Genomic DNA, 18,484 nt, shown 5'->3' on the forward strand with positions numbered 1-18,484 from the left:
ATGACCCGTAGACGGAGAAGTCATCCATGAAAACCTCAAAAATCTTTTCACAAAAGTCAGAGAATATAGCATCATACATCTTTGAAAGGTGGCATGTGCATTACATAAGCCAAAAGGCATACGTCTGTAAGCAAAGGTACCGAAAGGGCAGGTGAAAGTGGTTTTCTCCTGATCAGATTGTGCAAGAGGTATTTGGGAGAAACCAGAATAACCATCTAGAAATGAGAAGGGTGTGTGTTTAGACAGTCTTTCTAGCATTTGGTCGATAAAAGGCAAAGGGTAATGATCTTTCCTAGTGGCTTTATTCAATTTCCTAAAAACGATCACCATCCTATAGCCAGTGATAATCCTCTGTGGGATCAATTCATCCTTATGATTAGGGACAACGGTAATGCCTCCCTTCTTAGGGACGCAATGCACCAGACTCACCCAATCACTATGAGCAACAGGATAGATAATACCTGCTTCCAGGAGCTTTAGTATATCTTTTCTTACTACCTCTTTCATCTTAGGATTTAATCTCCGTTGATGATCGACAACTGGTTTGGAATCAGGATCGGTTTTAATCTTGTATTGGCATAGAGTGGGACTAATGCCCTTAAGATCATCAAGAGTATATCCAATAGCAGCACGGTGCTTCCTCAGATTTTACAATAATTTATTTTCTTCATGCTCTGAGAGGCTAGCACTAATAATAATAGGATATATCTCTTTTTCATCAAGATAAGCATACTTAAGAGTATCAGGCAACTGTTTAAGCTCGAACACAAGATCACCCTTTGGTGGGGATGGATCTCCAAGCAGTTCAACAGGCAAATTATTCTGAAGGATAGGATATTGTTCAAAGATAACTCTATCTATCTCATTCCTTTCATCCATATGCATATCGTTTTCATGCTCAAGCAAGTATTGATCTAAAGGATCAATAGGAGGCAGGGCAATAGAAGCTAGAGCAATAATTTCATCCTTACTAGACAACTCTTTTTCATGAGGTTGTCTACCAAACTTGGAGAAATTGAAATCATGTGACACATCTTCAAAGCCAACAGTGACAGTTTGCTTCTCACAGTCAATATGTGCATTGACGGTATTGAGGAAGGGTCTGCCAAATATGATGGGACAAAAGCTATCTTGTGTGGTAGCAAGAACGAGGAAATCAACAGGATACTTCGTTTTACCACACAAGACTTCAACATCCCTAACAATTCCCACACGGCATATAGTATCTCTATTGGCAAGCTCAATAGTGACATCAATGGGTTCTATCTCGACAGGTGCAATCTCGTCTTTGATTTCATCATATAAGGATTGAGGTATTGCACTAACACTAGCACCCATGTCACATAAACCATGATAACAATGATCTCCTATCTTAACAGAAACAACAGGCGTGCCAACAACACGCCTATGTTTGTCTCTAGCATGAGGTTTAGCAATTCTAGCAGCATCTTCACAGAAGTGAATATCATGGCCCTCGACATTGTCAAACAGGAGGTCTTTGATAATAGCAATGCTAGGTTCAACTCTAATTTTCTCAGGGGGTGTAGGTGTTCTAATGTAGTCTCTACGTATCACATTTGAAGCTTTAGAATGATCCTTTATCCTAACAGGGAAAGGTGGTTTCTCAATGTAAGCACTAGGGACAATAGGATCATTATAGGCAATGACTTTCTCTTCAACTGGATTGGGTTTAACTACATTGACTTCTAAGGGAGGATGATATTTAAACCACTTCTCTTTTGGGAGATCGATATGAGCAGCAAAAGATTCACACAATGAAGCTACTATCTCAGAGTCAAGTCTATACTTAGCGCTAAAATCACAAAAAGTATTTTTTTCGACAAAGGGTTTAACACAATCAAACTTGAAATTCATACCTGAATCCTTACCTTCTTCAAGCTCCCAATCTTCAGAGTTGTGTTTAATTCTCTCCAATAAATTCCTTTTGAAGTCAATATCTCTCTTCATAAAAGAACCGGTACAAGAAGTGTCAAGCATGGTGCGATCATCATGAGAAAGACGGGCATAGAAGTTCTGAATGATAATTTCTCTCGAGAGCTCATGATTGGGGCACGAATATAACATTGATTTAAGCCTCCCCCAAGCTTGAGTGATGCTTTCTCTATCACGAGGCCAAAAATTATAAATATAATTCCGATCACGATGTACTAGATGCATAGGATAAAACTTTTGATGAAATTCCAATTTCAACTGGTTGTAGTTCCATGATCCAGTATCATCACATAGCCTATATCATGTCAACGCCTTATCCCTCAAAGATAAGGGAAATACCTTCTTCTTGACCTCATCCTCGAGCAAACCTGCAAGCTTAAATAAACCACAAACTTCATCTACATAGATTAGATGCAAGTCTGGATGTGATGTTCCATCTCCTCTAAAAGGATTAGCCAGCAGTTTATCAAGCATACCCGAAGGAAATTCATAGAAAATATTTTTAGTAGGTGCAGAAAGTTGAGGAGCAACTCCTTGTGCTTCCTTTCGAGGTGAAGATACCCCGAACAAGCTCCTCAAAGGATTAGTTTCCATAGTGACAAGTGACAATAAATTTCAGCACACTATATAAATGTTTCCTTACCAATTTCCACTTACCAAAGGCGCTTCACTCCCCGGCAACGGCGCCAGAAAAGAGTCTTGATGACCCATAAGTATAGGGGATCTATCGTAGTCCTTTCGATAAGTAAGAGTGTCGAACCCAACGAGGAGCAGAAGGATCTGACAAGTGGTTTTCAGCAAGGTAATCTGTGCAAGCACTGAAATTATCGATAACAAGTAGTTGTGTGGTAAGATGATTCGTAGCAAGTAGAAAGTAACAACGGTAAAAAAGGTGCAGAAAAGTGGCCCAATCCCTTTTGTAGCAAGGGAAGAGCCTGGACAAACTCTTATAGGAGGTAAAACGCTGCCGAGGACACATGGGAATTTCTGTCAAGCTAGTTTTCATCATGTTCATATGATTCGCGTTCACTACTTTGATAGTTTGATATGTGGGTGGACCGACGCTTGGGTACTGCCCTTACTTGGACAAGCATCCCACTTATGATTAACCCCTCTCGCAAGCATCCGCAACTACGAAAGAAGAATTAAGACAAAGTCTAACCATAGCATTAAACTAGTGGATCCAAATCAGCCCCTTACGAAGCAACGCATAAACTAGGGTTTAAGCTTATGTCACTCTAGCAACCCATCCTCTATTTACTACTTCCCAATGCCTTCCTCTAGGCCCAAATAATGGTGAAGTGTTATGTAGTCGACGTTCACATAACACCACTAGAGGAAAAACAACATACAACACATCAAAATATCGAACGAATACCAAATTCACATGACTACTTATATCATGACTTATCCCATGCTCTGAGGAACAAAAGTAACTACTCACAAAGCATAATCATAATCATGACCAGAGAGGTGATGAGTAGCATCAAGGGTCTGAACATATAATCTTCCACTAAGTAATCCAACTAGCATCAACTAAAAAGAGTAATTAACACTACTAGCAACCTTACAAGTACCAATCGGAGTCGCGAGACGGAGATTGGTTACAAGAGATGAACTAGGGTTTGGAGATGAGATGGTGCTGATGAAGATGTTGATGGTGACAAGTCCCCTCCGATGAGAGGAGTGTTGGTGATGACGATGGCGACGATTTCCCCCTCCGGGAGGGAAGTTTCCCCGGCAGGATCGTCCTGCCGGAGCTCTAGATTGGTTCTGCTCAAGTTCGGCCTCGTGGCGGCGGCGATTCGTCCCAAAATCCTCCTCTTGATTTTTTTCTGGAACGAAACCCTTCTTGTAGCAAAATAGGGGGGCAGAGGGCCACCAGGGAGCCCACAAGCCCCCTAGGCGCGGCTAGGGGGCGCGCCTAGCAGGCTTGTGGCCTCCTGCTAGCTCCCCTCTAGTACTTCTTCGGCCTAGTATTTTTTATAAATTCCAAAATAAATCCTCGTTGATTTTCACGGCTTTTGGAGTTGCGCAGAATAGGTATCTCAAACTTGCTCCTTTTTCAGGCCAGAATTCCAGCTGCCCGCATTCTCCCTCTTCATGTAAACCTTGCAAAATAAGAGAGAAAGGCATAAGTATTGTACCGTGAAGTGTAATAACAGCCCAAAAAGCGATAAATATCAACATCAAAGCATGATGCAAAATGGACGTATCAAAGATCAATTTAATTTCTCTATTCCTCAATTCTACTTGACCACTAGACTGAGGATGATAAGGAGATGCAATTCTATAATTAACATCATACCTGGCAAGCAATTTACGGAAAGCACCATGAATAAAGTGTGAACCACCATTAGTCATTAAATATGTAGGGACTCCAAATCTAGGGAAAATAACTTCCTTCCGCATTTTAATAGAAGTGTTATGATCAGCACAACTAGTTGGAATAGCTTCTACCCACTTAGTAACATAATCAACAACAACTAGAATATTAGTATACCCGTTGGACTTTGGAAAAGATCCCATATAATCAAAACCCCAGACATCAAATGGTTTGATAACAAGAGAGTACTTCATAGGCATTTCCCGACGTCTACTAATATTATCAATTCTTTGACATTCATCACAAAATAAGACAAACTTACGAGCATCTTTGAAGAGAGTAGGCCAATAAAAACCAGATTGTCATACCTTGTGTGCAGTTCTATCTCCAGTGTGATGTCCTCAGTAGGCCTCGAAGTGACACCTGTGTAGGATATGTCCCTGTTCATGCTTAGGTACACAACGTCTAATAATACCATCTACTCCTTCTTTATAAAGATGTGAATCGTCCCAAAAGTAATGTCTTAAATCATAGAAGAACTTTTTCTTTTGTTGGTATCTGAAGCTAGGCGGTATAAATTTAGCAACAATGTAGTTAGCATAATCAGCATACCAAGGAGCACTGCGTGAAGCATTTATGACAACTAATTGTTCATCAGGGAAGCTATCAACAATAGGTAGTGGGTCATCAAGAACATTCTCTAGTCTAGACAAGTTATCTGCTACGGGCTTATCAACGCCCTTTCTATCAATAATATGGAGGTAAAATTCTTGCAGTAGAAGAACCCATCTAATAAGTCTAGGTTTAGCATCTTTCTTTTCCATAAGGTATTTAATAGCGGCGTGATCAGTGTGAACAGTTACTTTCAAATCAACAATATAAGGTCTAAACTTATCGCAAGAAAACACTACTCCTAAAATTCCTTTTCAGTGGTAGCATAGTTTCTTTGAGCATTGTCTAGAGTTTTACTGGCTTAATGGATGAAATTTAATTTCTTATCAACTCTTTGCCCTAGAACACCACCAAGAACATAATCACTAGCATCACACATAATTTCAAAGGGTAGGTTCCACTCAGGTGGTTGAACAACAGGTGTAATGATGAAGGTTCTTTTAAGAATTTCAAATGCTTCCACACAATCATCATAAAAAACGAATGGAACATCCTTTTGCAAAATATTAGTGAGAGGCTTAGAAATCTTAGAGAAGTCTTTAATAAATCTCCTATAGAAACCATCATGACCAAGGAAACTTCTTATACCTTTGATATCGGTTGGACACGACATTTTTCTAATAGCATCAACTTTAGCTTTATCAACTTCAATACCTTTTTTGGAGATTTTGTGTCCCAAGACAATGCCTTCATTAACCATAAAGTGTCACTTCTCCCAATTCAAGACAAGATTGGTTTCTTCACATCTCTGCAAAACTCTATCAACGTTGCTCAAGCAATCATCAAAAGAAGTTCCGTAAACGGAAACATCATCCATGAAAATCTCAACAATCTTTTCACAAAAGTCAGAGAATATAGCCACCATACATCTTTGAAAGGTAGCAGGTGCATTGCATAAACCAAAAGGCATACATCTATAAGAAAAGGTACCGAAAGGGCAAGTAAAAGCGCTCTTCTCTTGATCCTCTTTGGACACAGGTATTTGAGAGAAACCGGAGTAATCGTCTAGAAAGCAAAAAATGTGTATGTTTGGACAATATTTCTAGCATTTGATCAATAAAAGGTAGCGGGTAACGATCTTTCCTAGTGGCCTTATTTAACCTCCTAAAATCAATTACCATTCTATATCCTATAACAATTCTTTGCGGGATCAATACATCTTTATCATTAGGAAGAACGATAATACCTCCCTTTTTAAGGACACAATGAACGGTACTAACCCATCTACTATGAGCAATAGGATAAATTATATCTGCCTCCAAAAGCTTTAGTATTTCATTTCTTACCACTTCCTTCATTTTAGGATTTAATCATCGTTGGTGATCAACAACTGGTTTAGCATCAGGCTCCATATTGATTTTGTGCTGGCATAGAGTGGGACTAATGGCCTTAAGATCATCAAGAGTATATCCAATAGTAGTGACGTGCTTCCTCAAAGTTTTCAATAATATTTTTTCTTCATGCTCTAAAAGGTTAGCACTAATAATAACAGGATATATCTCCTTTTCATCAAGATAATCATACTTAAGAGTATCGGGTAATTGTTTAAGCTCAAATACGGGATCACCCTTGGGTGGAGGAGGATCCCCAAATATTTCAACATGCAGGTTGTGTTTCAAAATAGGCTGTTGATCAAAGAAAATATTATCTATTTAATTCCTTTCATTCATATGCATATCATTTTCATGGTCTAGCAAATATTTGTTCTAAGGGATCGGTAGGAGGCACAACGATAGAAGCGAGACCAATAATTTCATATTTACTAGGCAATTCTTTGTCATGGGGTTGTCTACGAAATTTAGAGAAATTGAACTCATGAGACACATCCCCAAAACTTACAATAATCGTTGCTTTCTCACAATCAATCCTAGCATTAAGAGTATTCAAGAAGGGTCTACCGAGTATAATGGGACAAAAATCATCTTGTGGGGAACCAAGAACAAGAAAATCAGTAGGATACTTTATTTTCCCACACAAGACTTCAACACCTCTAACAATCCCAATTGGTACAATAGTATCCCTATTAGCAAGCTTGATGGTAACATCAATTTCTTCTAATTCAGCTGGTGCAATATCATTCATAATTTCTTGGTATAAGGTAAAGGGAATTTCACTCACACTAGCACCCATATCACATAAGCCATGATAAAAATGATCTCCTATTTTAACAGAAACAACATGCATGCCAACAATAGGTCTATGTTTACCTTTAGTATCACGTCTAGCAATTCTAGCAGCTTCATCACACAAATAAATGACATGCCCATCAATATTATCAACCAAGAGATCTTTAACCATAGCAATATTAGGTTCAACTTTAATTTGTTTAGGAGGTATAGGTGTTCTAGTACAACTCTTACGAACCATAGTTGAAGCTTTAGCATGCTCCTTTATCCTAACAGGAAAGGGTGGTTTCTCAATATAAGCAGTAGGAATAACAGGATCAGCACTATAAATAATAATTTCTTATTTAACTTTAATAGGTTCAACCACTTTAACTTTAATGGGAGGATGATATTTAAAGCACTTCTCCTTGGGGAGATCAACATGAGTAGCAAAAGATTCACAGAATGAAGCTACTACCTCAGAGTCAAGTTCATATTTAGTGCTAAAATCACGAAAAGCACCGGTGTCTATAAAGGATTTAACACAATCAAACTTAAGGCTTATACCTAACTCATTACCTTCATCGAGCTCCCAATCTTCAGAGTTGCCTTTAATTATTTCCAATAAGTCCCATTTGAATTCAATATCTTACTTCATAAAGGAACCAACACAAGAAGTATCGAACATGGGTTGATCATTACGAGAGAGCCGAGCATAAAAATTCTGAATAATAATTTCTCTCAACAGCTCATGATTGGGGCATGAATATAACATTGACTTAAGCCTCCCCCAAGCTTGAGAGGTTCTTTCTCCTTCACGAGGCCAAAAATTATAAATATAATTCCGATCACGATGAACCAGATGCATAGGATAAAACTTCTAATGAAATTCCAATTTCAATCGGTTGTAGTTCCATGATCGAATATCATCACATAGCCTATACCACATCAACGCCTTTTCCTTCAAAGATAAAGGAAAGACCTTCTTCTTGACATCATCCTTAGGCATACCTTCAAGCTTAAATAATCCACAAACTTCATCCACATAGATTAGATGCAAATCAGGATGTAGTGTTCCATCTTCTGCATAAGGATTAGCTACCAGTTTTTCTATCATACCCGAAGGAATTTCATAATAAATATTTTCAGTAGGTGCAGCAGGTTGAGGAGCATCTCTTTGTGCTTCCGGTCGGGGTGAAGATACCCCGAACAAGCCCCTCAAAGGATTGTTTTCCATAGTGACAAGTGACAATAAATTTCATCACAATATATAAATTTTTCCTTACCAAGTTGTACTCACCAAAGGGGTTTGACTCCCCGGTAACGGCGCCCGAAAAGAGTCTTGATGACCCACAAGTGTAGGGTCTATCATAGTCATTTCGATAAGTAAAAGCGTCGAACCAAACGAGGATCAGAAGGAAATGACAAGCGGTTTTCAGTAAGATATTCTCTGCAAGCACTGAAATTATCGGTAACAGATAGTTTTATGATAAAGTAATTCGTAACGGCTAGAAAGTAACAAATGTAACAAATGTGCAGCAAGGTGGCCCAATCCTTTTTGCAGCAAAGGACAAGCCTGGACAAACTCTTATATAAAGCAAAGTGCTCCCGAGGACACATGGGAATTTCTGTCAAGCTGGTTTTCATCATGCTCATATGATTCGCGTTCGTTACTTTGATAATTTGGTATGTGGGTGGACCAGTGCTTGGGTGCTTCCCTTAATTGGACAAACATCCCCCTTATGATTAACCTCTTTCGCAAGCATCCGCAACTAAGAAAGAAGAATTAAGATAAATCTAACCATAGCATGAAGCATATGGATCCAAATTAGCCCCTTACGAAGCAACGCATAAACTAGGGTTTAAGCTTATGTCACTCTAGCAACCCATTATCTACTTATTACTTTCCAATGCCTTCCCCTAAGCCCAAATAATGGTGAAGTGTCATGTAGTCAACGTTCACATGACACCACTAGGGGAGAGATGATACGTCTCCAACGTATCTATAATTTTTGATGGTTCCATGCTATTATCTTGTCAAACTTTGGATGTTTTGTATGCCTTTTATATCTTTTTGGGGACTAACTTATTAACTCAGTGCCAAGTGCCAGTTCCTGTTTTTCTGTGTTTTTGACCCTTTTCGGAGAAGAATATTAAGCGGAGTCCAAACGGAATAAAACCTCCGAAAAGATTTTTTCCGGAACAGAAGATACGCAGGAAGCGTGAGAACCAAGGCAGAGGCCACCAGGGGAGGCCACAAGCCCCCTAGGCGCGTCTAGGGGTCGCGCCTAGCAGGCTTGTGGCCCCCCTGTGGTTCGTCTGCCCTACTTCTTCCACCTATAAATCCCCGAAAAATCCAAAACCACGGGAGAGATCCACGAAAATACTTTTCCGCCGCCGCAAGCTTCTGCCTCCGCAAGATCCCATATGGGACACGTTCTGGTGCCCTACCGGAGGGGGATTCAGATACAGAGGGCTTCTTCATCAGCACCATTGCCTCTCCGATGATGCGTGAGTAGTTCACCATAGACCTTCGGGGTCCATAGCTAGTAGCTAGATGGCTTCTTCTCTCTCTTGGATCTTCAATACGAAGTTCTCCATGATATTCATGGAGATCTATCTGATGTAACCTTCTTTTGCGGTGTGTTTGTCGAGATCCGATGAATTGTGGATTTATGATCAGATTTTCTATGAATCTTATTTGAGTTTCTTGTAATCTCTTATATTCATGATTTCATATCCTTGTAATTCTCTTCGAGTTGTGGGTTTTGTTTGGCCAACTTGATCTATGATTCTTGCAATGGGAGAAATGCTTGGTTTTGGGTTCATACCGTGCGATGACCTCACCCAGTGACAGAAGGGGTAGCGAGGCACACATCGTGTTGTTGCCATCAAGGGTAAAACGATGGGGTTTATATCTATTGCATGAATTTATCCCTCTACATCATGCCATCTTGCTTAAGGCGTTACTCTGTTCGTCATGAACTCAATACACTAGATGCATGCTGGATAGTGGTCGATGTGTGGAGTAATAGTAGTAGATGCAGAAAGTATCGGTCTACTTGTCTCGGACGTGATGCCTATATGTATGATCATGGCCTTAGATATCGTCATGACTTTGCGCGGTTCTATCAATTGCTCGATAGTAATTCGTTCACCCACCGTAATATTTGCTATCTTGAGAGAAGCCTCTAGTGAACACTATGGCCCCCGGGTCTACTTCACATCATATTTTCAGCCTTACACTTTTACTTTTCTGCACTTTCCGCTTTCAGATCTCACCTTGCAATCAATCTTTAAGGGATTGACAACCCCTTTGAAGCGTTGGGTGCAAGTTTGTTGTTTTTGCGCACGTACATTGGTGCTTCGTCCTTGATACTCCTACTGGATTGATACCTTGGTTCTCAAACTGAGGGAAATACTTACTGCTACTATGCTGCATCACCCTTTCCTCTTCAAGGGAAAACACCAATGCAAGCTCAAGAGGTATCAAGAGACAACATACATCTCATGAAAATATCGAACGAATATCAAATTCACATGATTACTTATAACAAGACTTATCCCATGTCCTGAGGAACAAACATAATTACTCACAAATCATATTCATGTTCATAATCACAGGAGTATTAATAATCATTAAGGATCTGAACATATGATCTTCCACCAAGTAAACCAACTAGCATCAACTACAAGGAGTAATCAACACTACTAGCAACCCACAGGTACCAATCTTAGGTTTTGAGATAAAGATCGGATACAAGAGATGAACTAGGGTTTGGAGAGGAGATGGTGCTGATGAAGATGTTGATGGAGATTCACCCCCTCTCGATGAGAGGATCGTTGGTGATGACGATGGCTTCGATTTCCCCCTGCGGGAGGGAAGTTTCCCCGATAGAATAGCTTCGTCGGAGCTCTAGATTGGTTCTGCCGAAGTTCCGCCTCGAGACGGCGGCGCTTTGCCCGAAAAGTTATGAAATGATTTTTTGCAGGTCAAAACCCTTCACATAGCAGAAGATGGGCACCGAAGGCCTGGCATGCAGACCGTGCCGTGGAGGCGCGCCGGGGAGAGCAACGCCAAGACGGTTGCGAGCCGGTCGTGGACGCCGGCTGGTCGACGGAGGAGATGGCGCACGCTTGTGAGGCCCGGGTGGACTACCATCGAGCCCTTTGGGATTGACTCTTGAAGGTGGGCCAGAGCGTTGTTCAAGCCCTTTGGCCCGACCAGGCGGGTGGGGGGGGGGCTGAGGGCCGGGTCGCGACATGGCTGGGGCACACGGTGGACCGCTTCGACGCGTGGAGGGCGTCAACTGCAAGGGTTGGCGCCAGGACCACCTTGACCTTCGCCGTCTCCTAATACTCGTGCATCAACCTAGATCAGCTGAGCACCATGAGGGCACCGTCGCAGGAGGACCTGGCGCGGTGTGAGGAGGACATCGGCTTTCGAGCCCACGAGCTCGCCAGCTACGCGGCGCTGGATACCTAGTTCTCTGAGCTGGGCGAGGATGTCTTGCCCCTCCCCGAGGACTACTACGGCGCTCCCATCGTTGCTGGCAACAAAGAGGTGGTGTCTAGCTCAGATGAGCCCGAAGGCGATGAAGGAACCACCGAGACGGCTGTCGGGGGCTCGGTCGAATCTTCTGCCCAAGGGACGTAGCCACCTGTCTGCGATGGCGAGGTGCCACCGACTGGGGACAGCAGAGCGCCGCCGACTAGCGAGGTGCAGGCCAGCCGAGGAGCACTACCAACCCTCGGCGCTTAGACAAGCGAGACAACCATGATGGCTTGGACTGGGAGGCGGCGTTGCTGTGGTCGGTTGTTATCTTTCCTACTTTTCTTAAGACTCGAAGTTTGTTATGGACAAGTCCACCCACTGGGGGTGTTTGTTTTTATTATAACATACTCTCGGCCTTGTGCCGCTATCCTTTTATTTAAGTGCTGTACTTTGAGTTTTAATCTGCTACCGTCTGCCCTTTCCTTCATTATCTTTCCATGCTTTGGTCCTTTTTCCCATGTGCCCTGCTCCTTTGCCCTTTTTTCCCGCTGGCCAGCTGGCTTGCAGACTATGGGCCGACAAGGAGTGGACTGCCGGAGGCGGGGTGTTGGTACTTTGGATTTTTGCCAGTTGGATTTTTGAAAGGAGTGGACAGCGTGGCTGGACCTGGCCCGCCCCATGTCAATATTTCCCATATACCTCGCCCCCTTTTTGCATGTGCGCCTGCTGGCTAGGCAGCTAAATTTTTGTCTGTAGCCGGCTAGGGTTAAGCCGTCAAGGAGGAGGAGCTATGGTACTTTACCGAACTGGGGTGGGGATTGGGTGAGCTAGTAGTCCTCGGGCCGGCTGGGTCGACTCAAGGGTAGCGACGAATAGGAAATACTTGGGCCATAGCTAGGATGGAAAAGCCAGTCCCCAAGTCTTGCTCAGGGGTGCCGGCAATTTGTTGATTCAAAGTAGGGCGGATACATACATACACTTTTTAGGTGTAAAACGGGCGGAGGAGCTCTGCGTTCCACGGTTGCTCTGTCTCGGAGCCGGATGCGTCCTTCTTGTTCTTTCTTGCCTTCTGAGCGTCGATCAGATAGTAGGCATTGATGAACGGGCCCTCCCATGGGGCGGACAACTTGTGCTGGCCGGTTGTCCGTTGGATCAGCCGGAGCCCTAGGTCGCCCTCTCGGAACGACAGTGGCTTGACCCACCGGCTGTGGTAGCGGTGCAGAGCTTGCTGGTAGATGGCTGTCCTGGACAGCGCCAACTCGCGTGCCTCCTCGAGGAGGTCGACGCCGTCTTCTCTCATCTCCTTGGCATCGGCCTCAGTGTACAGGGTGACCCGAGGCGAATCGAACATGACGTCGATGGTGATGATCGCCTCGGGCCATACACCAAGAAGAATGGGGTGAAACCGGTCGACCAGTTGGGCGTGGTTCGGAGGCTCCATAGCACAGCCGGTAGTTCCTCAACCCAGGCGACGACCGAGTTTTTGAGCGGCTCAACCAGCCTGGGCTTAAGGCCGGCCAGGATGAGGCCGTTTGCCTGCTCCGCGTGGCCGTTTGACCGCGGGTGGGCCACGGACGTGAGGTCCAGCCGAGTTCCTTGCTCATTGTAGTAGCGGGCGAGTGCGTCCTTGGCGAAATTGGTGTTGTTTTCGGCAATGATGATGTTGGGGTGGCTATAGTGGACAACGATGTCCTTGATGAATGTGACAGCCGTCGAGCCGTCAAGCATCTTGATTGGCGTGGCCTCGATCCATCTTGTGAACTTGTCGATGACCACAAGGAGATGCGTCATGCCGCTCCGGGAGGCTTTGAATGGACCCACCATGTCCAGGCCCCACACGGCAAACAGACATGTGAGGGGGATGGTTTTGCAGATGCGTGGCCGACTGGTGGCTACGCGCCTTGAAGCGATGGCAGCCGTTGCACTTGTGGACCAGCTCCTTGGCGTCCTTTAGAGCAGACAACCAGTAGAACCCGTGGTAGAATGCCTTGGGCACCAAGTAGCGTGATGCAGCATGGTGGCCGCACTCACCGTGGTGGATATCGAGGAGGATCTCGCGGCCTTTATCCACCTCAACTCAACGCTGGAAAACTCCAGACACGCTGTGCTTGACGAGCTCATTGTTGATGATGGTGTAGGCGGCGGAACGCCTTTGGATCTGTCGGGCCTCGACCTTGTTGGCAGGTAGGGTGCCGCTCTTGGGGTACTCGAGGAAAGGTTGCACCCAGGATGAGGACATGGACATCGTTAGCACGGTCGCCGTAGCTGGGTCTATTGGGGCAGGGCGACACGCGGCTGGACGGCTACCGCAGTCCCAGAGTCGGGCGGGAGGGACCCTGCGGGAGGGCGGGCAGCCCCCGAGTCGGCTAGAGAAGGTGGCGGGCTGGCTGGAGTCCCGGTCGGAGGGATACCGGCAGCCCCGAGTCGGCTTCGGCAGTCCTCGGGACCGGCGGCGCAGCCCCCGGGTCTGTCAGAACGAAGATGGACACGGGCTGTGGAGAAGGCGTGATGGAGGGCTTGCGCAGGTTCTCCAAGGACACGCCAGCTGGGATGTGCTGTCAGGTGGAGCCAATCTTTGCCAGCATGTCGACAGCCTCGTTGCCGGCTCGAAGGATGTGGTGGAACTCACAACCCTCGAAACCGCCGATCAGCTGCTCGACCAGGAAACGATAGGTGACCATGTTCGCATCTCTGGCATGCCATTCGCGAATGACTTGTTGCACCACCAGGTCGGAGTCACCCAAGCAGAGGATGCGTCGGACGCCAATATCCTTGGCCAGCCGGAGGCCATGGGTGAGTGCTTCGTACTCCGCCACGTTGTTTGACGGGGTGAAGTGGATCTGAGGACATACTGCAGCCGGTCCCCTTGGGGGAGAAGAGAACGATGCCGGCTCCGAGGCCGGTGCGCATCTTCGAGCCATCGAAGTGCACGCGCCAATGGGTGGAGTAGGGAGGCGGCAACATGTACTCCGTTTCTTCCCAGTCGGCGAGGAAGTCTGCCATGGCTTGCGACTTGACAATGATGCGGGACTCATACTTGATGTCATGGTCGGCCAGCTGGAGAGCCCACTTGGTGATTCGACCGACCGCATCCTTGTTGCCCATGATCTCCCTAAGGGGAGCGGTGTTTACCACGGTGATCGGGTGTCCCTGGAAGTAGGGTTTGAGCTTTCAGTCTGCCAGGAACACATCGTAGCACATCTTCTGGTAGTGTGGGTAGTTTTTCTTGGAGGCGTACAACACCTCGCTCAGGTGGTAGACGAGCCGCTGGACTGGCTGGGCTCGACCTGGCTCCGAGTGCTCGATGGCCATGACTATGCTGACGATGTGTCTGGTTGCCATGATGTTGAGTGCTGATGCAACAAAAGACCTTCCAACGGCGCCAGAAACACGTGCTGACAGGAGACTGTTCTTGTCTTGATTCTCCTCAGCAACGGCACCAGGAATCCTTCTGCTACGGCTACGCCTTTAGGGACTTCCTAGGCAAATATGCAAAGGATTTCCTCGTGGCCTTGGAGCCTTGCGTTGGTGTTCCCTCGAAGCGGAAAGGGTGATGTAGCGCAGCGATGGTAAGTATTTCCCTCAATTTTGAGAACCAAGGTATCGATCCAGTGAAGGAGTATCACAAGTACCTGCACAAACACAAAGAACCTGCACCCAACGCTATGAAGGGGTTGTCAATCCCTTATAGATTGTTTGCCAAGTGAGAACTGAAAGCAACAAAGTAACAAAGCAAAGTAAAAGCGGAGGTGTAAACGATAGGTGTGAATAGACCCGGGGGCCGTAGTGTTCACTAGTGGCTTCTCTCATGAAAGCAAGTAGACGGTGGGTGAACAAATTACTGTTGAGCAATTGATAGAACCGCGCAAAGTCGTGACGTCATCTATGGCAATGATTATATCTATAGGCATCATGTCCAAAACAAGTAGACCGATACTTTCTGCATCTACTACTATTACTCCACACGTCGACCGCTATCCAGCATGCATCTAGTGTATTAAGTTCATGAGAACAGAGTAACGCCTTAAGCAAGATGACATGATGTGGATGGACAATCTCAGATCTACGACAAAGCCCATCTTGTTACCCTTGATGGCAACTACACGATGTGTGCCTTGCTGCCCCTACTGTCACTGGGAAAGGTCACCACACGGTAAGAACCCAAAACCAAGCACTTCTCCCATTGCAAGAGTCATAGATCTAGTTGGCCAAACAAAACCCAAGACTCGGAGAGACTTACAAGGATATCAAATCATGCATATTAAAAATCAGCAAAGACTCAAATATATATCATAGATAATCTGATCACAAATCCACAATTCATCGGATCTCGACAAGCACACCGCCAAAGAAGATTACATCGGATAGATCTCCATGAAGATCATGGAGAACTTTGTATTGAAGATCCAAGAGAGAGAAGAAGCCATCTAGCTACTAACTATGGACCCGTAGGTCTGAAGTGAACTACTCACGAGTCATTGGAGGGGCGATGATGTTGATGAAGAAGCCCTCCAACTCCAAAGTCCCCTCCGGCAGGGCACCGGGAAGGGTCTCCAGATGAGATCTCGCGGAAACGGAAGCTTGCGGTGGCGGAAAAGTATTTTCGTGGACGCCCTGATTTTTTCTGGATTTTTAGGGAATTTATAGGCCAAAGACCTAGGGCAGGGGAGCGCCAGGGGGGCCACAAGCTTGGTTGTCGTGGCCTCCCCCTGGCCGCGGCAACACGGCTTGTGGGCTCCCTGTGGGCCCACTTGCTTGGCCCTCAAGCCTCCTAATCTTCTTTCGTTCTGGAAAAAATCATTTTGGGGATTTTATTCTGTTTGGACTCCGTTCCAAAATCAGATCTGAAAAGAGTCAAAAACACAGAAAAACAGGAACTGGCACTTGGCACTGAGTTAATAAGTTAGTCCCAAAAAACATATAAAAGGTAAACAAAACATCCAAAGTTGACAAGATAACAACGTGAAACCATCAAAAATTGTAGATACGTTTGAGACGTATCATAGAGCAGCATAAGCTCTTTGTCTGCCGGCGTGGCCAGCACCGGCACGGTGGTCAGCGTGCGCTTAAGGTCGCGCAAGGCCTCGTTCTCTTCATCGCTCCAAACGAAGCCGTCTGCCTTCTTGAGCACGCGGTAGAGTGGGAGGGCCTTCTCTCCCAGCGGGCTCATGAAGCGGCTGAGTGAGGCAAGGCAGCTGGTGACCTTCTGGACACCGACCAGGTCAGTCGGCTGGGACATTCGCTTGATGTCCCAAATCTTCTTTGGGTTCGCCTGGATCCCTCGTTCAAAAATGAGGAAACCGAGGAGCTGGTCGGCCGGTATGCCGAACACGCACTTTTTCCGGGTTTAGCCAGATCTCGAACTCGCACAGGCTTGTGAACGTCTCTTTGAGATCGTCCAGGAGGGTGCGACTTTTTCCTGGTCCACCACAACCATCTTGATTTGGTGGTATCGTGAGTAAGCATCCAAAAAACACAAATGCTCGCATCCCGCCGTAGAGTCAATGATTTGATCAATGCGAGGAAGGGCGAAGGGATCCTTTGGACAGGCCCTGTTGAGGTCGATTTAGTCGATGCACATGCAAAAGGTGCCATTCTTCTTGAGCACCAGGACTGGGTTAGTCAACCATTTAGGATGGAAAAGCTCAATGATGAACCCGGCGGCCAAAAGTCACGCGACTTCCTCTCCAATTGCCTTACGCCGTTCTTCGTTAAACCGGCGAAGATACTGCCGAACCGGCTTTACTTAGGGGTCAATATTAAGATGGTGCTCAGCGAATTCTCTCGGCACACCTGGCATGTCTGAAGGTTTCCATGCGAAGATGTCCCGATTCTCACGGATGAATTCGATGAGCGCGCTTTCCTATTTGGGATCCAGACCCGTCCCAATGGTGAACTGCTCGGTTGAGTCGCTTGGCGTGTAGTCTATCACTTTTGTGTCATTCGTGGGTTTAAATTTGAGGGGCGACTCTGAGTCGATTGTTGGTCTCTTGAGCAGCGTCATATTTTCCAGGTCAACATTGGCTTGGTGAAACTTGAGCTCCTCGGTCGCGCAAGCCTTCTCGGCATAAGCCGCGTCTCCTTCCTCGCATTCTTGGGCTATTTTCATGTCCCCATTGATTGTGATAGTCCACCTAGGACCAGGCATTTTGAGCTTGAGGTAAACATAACATGGGCGGGCCATGAACCGAGCGTAAGCCGGCCTTCCAAACAATGTGTGGTAAGGGATCTTGATCTTGACCACCTCAAACATGAGGGACTCGCTCCTGTAATTAGACTCCATGCCAAAAGCTACGTTAAGTTTGATCCGCCCAATGGGGTATGCCGACTTACCCGGAACAATACCATGGAAAACCGTGGAAGATGGCATCAAGTCTTTCTCTGAGAAATTCATCCTTCGAAAGGTATCGAAATATAAGATGTTTATGATGTTGCCACCATTCATAAGGATTTTGGAAAGGGTGTAACCTCCGACTTGGGGAGCTACGACCAAAGCCAAGTCGCTAGGGTTATCAACTCGGGGCGGGTGATCTTCCCTACTCTAGGTGATGGGCTGCTCAGACCAATTGAGGTACCTAGGGAGCGCCGGCTCAACCACACTAAAATTTCTATGTTTTACCTTTTGGTCCCGTTTGCAAGTGTTGGTGGTGAACACGTGATACTGCCCACTGTTCAATTTCTTAGGATTATTCTGAAAGTCGCCATTGTCATCCTGCCGCTTGGGATCTCCTTGCGGGGATGGTTGCTGAAACACGGCCTGCAGGTTGTACCGCTGTTGATTGTGAACCTGGTACTACCCGGCATTAGACTGTGAGCCGTCGTGCGGGCCCGGGTTAGGGAACCCACCGAACGGGCTTCGGTGTGACCCGGGCGTGCCGAACTGTTCCTGTCGCCCGCCTTGGTCACCTCCTTGACCTCTCTTGAGCGCCTCAG

The sequence above is a fragment of the Hordeum vulgare genome, chromosome 3H (assembly GCF_904849725.1).
Source record: "Hordeum vulgare subsp. vulgare chromosome 3H, MorexV3_pseudomolecules_assembly, whole genome shotgun sequence".
In the NCBI taxonomy this organism is placed as follows: Eukaryota; Viridiplantae; Streptophyta; class Magnoliopsida; order Poales; family Poaceae; genus Hordeum; species Hordeum vulgare.